Genomic DNA, 2,761 nt, shown 5'->3' with positions numbered 1-2,761 from the left:
TTCATTATCTGTTTAAGGTTGAAGACCTTGTTTTTGATCTTCTAATATTCTCAACATCAAACCTATTTGTTAATTCCGCCATAGCATCTTTGGACTTAATAGGTGGGTTTGCCTCAACAAGAGCTGTCAAAAAAGTCTATCGTGATCGCATCCATAGCGGCTGCACTTGTTTTACGTCGAACATCTTCGAACCTTGCACATACAGAGAGACGACGGAATAACGGTGATCGGTGATGACTTTCTGAAAAGTAGCAAAGTTCTAGTCACGGTCATAGGGTTTGGAGTCATCTGTTGAAGATCTGTTGCGGGTTTATTTGGTCTAGAAAACAGATGCAACGATGGATGAAGAAGAAGAAGGCTCACGTAGTGGACATATATATATATATATGTGTGTGTGTGTGTGTGCATATATATATATATAGTCCTGTTACAAACATACCGGTTTTCAAGATTGAAAATTATTTACGCTAGTGAAAAAATTAATAAAACTACAAAGACAATAAATAATTTTAAACTGTTTATTTTTTACTATTACCTAATAAAAATTTAATTATTAGGAGGCTTGTATCTTAACAAAAATTATGACTAGATATTATTCAAAGCTAAATTATTTTCATATAATATAATAATCGTAGAGCAATAATTACGTTGTTCGTGTTTATTTGATAATAACTTGCGATGGAAAGCAGGTTAGCTATACAGATCGGAACTAAAAAGTAGCTTCTAAGTTAATGAAACCAGTCCTTCGTAATATACTGACTAGAAGTAGCTAATATCCATAAGTCAATACAAAAGAAAGCTAAAACCAATAATGAGCAACATGCACTGAATCGTCGGCGGAATAAGATCATTGTTAACGATACTTTGAACCATAGTCCCAATAATATACACTGACTAGAAGTAGCTAATATCCATAAGTCAATACAAAAGAAAGCTTAAAACCAATAATGAGCAACATGCACTGAATCGTCGGCGGAATAAGATCATTGTTAACGATACTTTGAACCATAGTCCCAATAATATACACGAGGTTGTGCCCTCTTTGTAGATATATTTTCTGAACAGAAATTTCATTTTGAAATAATTAAATGGACATTGATCTGTGAACCATTGACTGTAAGTGCTCGTAGGGTACGACCATAATGGCTTTTGAACAAGATGAATTTCCATGAGAAAAGTCCATAACTGACTTGAAACGAGGTAATATTGCTTTTTCTAAACAAATACACGAAGACAATTAATTATTTATTAAATATTCCACGTTCAAGCTGGCGATGCAGTCTTGCAAAGAAGTTACTAAAACTTCAGTTGTTAGTAGCTTAATCAAATTTATTAGTCATTTTACCATGTTTAAGTTATCATTGAGCTGAAAGACTTCTATTAAAATGTTTTATTTTCATTCAAAATTGGTAAGCTAATAACTAGTTAATTTATCTTTTTTTTTCTGCGAAAGATTACCTATACGTTGTAGAGATCCTTGTTTATTTGTTTCAGAAATTTGTGTAAAGCTGTACAACAACCATCTGTAATAACTGTCCGTATTTCTGAACTTTCTAAAGGGAGGCAGTTAGACAACAGCACCCAACGCCAACTCTAGGGCTACTCTAATAGAATAATGGCCCCAAATTGTGGAGCGCATTTTTTGCAGCAACGAGTCACGAACCAGGAACCTTTGCATTCGTAGCGCTTGCAGCTACAATTAGTAAGTTTTAAATGAAAAGAGAAAATATACACAAACTGTAGTAATAAGACATGAAAATATTTACATAATTAACAGTCATGAAACTAGTGAAGTAATTAACAGTCATGAAACTAGTGAAGTCATTAACAGTCATGAAACTAGTGAAGTAATACAAACGTTAAATAAATCAAAATGAAAACTTAGCAAATCTCATTGGAAGTGAAAACTGAAAAGCTAAATACAAAAATAAGATCAGCGTAAACGGGTTTATGTTTGAATATCAAGTTGATTCAATAGTTTGTAGTGACATCTAGGGACACATCAGTAACTAAATCTTGGAAAATATTTTTTGCTATGGTTATTCTAAACGTAAATAAAGCTTAGTAACAACTTGTTACAGCGTTATTATAAAATTTACTATAAACACTCGGTATTTATGCACAGTAAAAAGAAAATAAATACAACTATGCTTTTCGATCCTTTTTAAGCCTGAATTATGAAAATTGTTACGTCAATCGTCATGCAGAGTATGGTCGTTCCAGGTAGTTAAATATAAATATACAGTTTTTCAATGAAATTCGTTTGAAAAAACAAAACAATTTAACTAATTGTTAAAAATAAAATACATATAATCCTATCAAAGTATGCCAGCAAAATATTTTACGACTCATTTTTAGATGCCAACGTTTAAAATAAAATACCACATTCGTTTTAAAAATCCACATAAGTGTGCTTTCATTCTTTAATGCCCCTCCAGTAGTACAGCGGTATGTCTGCAGACTTATAACGCTAGAATCCTGGTTTCGATACCCGTGGTGGGCAGAGCACGGATAGCCCATTGTGTAGCTTTGTGCTTAATTACAAACAATCATTCTTTAATATCATTAAGAAATATTAATAAATATATTTCAAACACGAAGAAAGTATCGTTCTTATTAGTCACGATAAGTACACACGGTTTCCTCTAAAATGTTACCTCATCTGTCTAAAATTTGTTTGTTTTTTAATTTCGTGCAAAGCTGATCGAGGGCTAATATCACAAGGTCCAAGGTTTGCGTCACATTTACAGCTGTGGGCACA

Source organism: Limulus polyphemus, unplaced genomic scaffold (genome assembly GCF_000517525.1).
Source record: "Limulus polyphemus unplaced genomic scaffold, Limulus_polyphemus-2.1.2 Scaffold669, whole genome shotgun sequence".
Classification (NCBI taxonomy): Eukaryota; Metazoa; Arthropoda; class Merostomata; order Xiphosura; family Limulidae; genus Limulus; species Limulus polyphemus.
Note: the sequence above shows the minus strand (reverse complement) of the source record.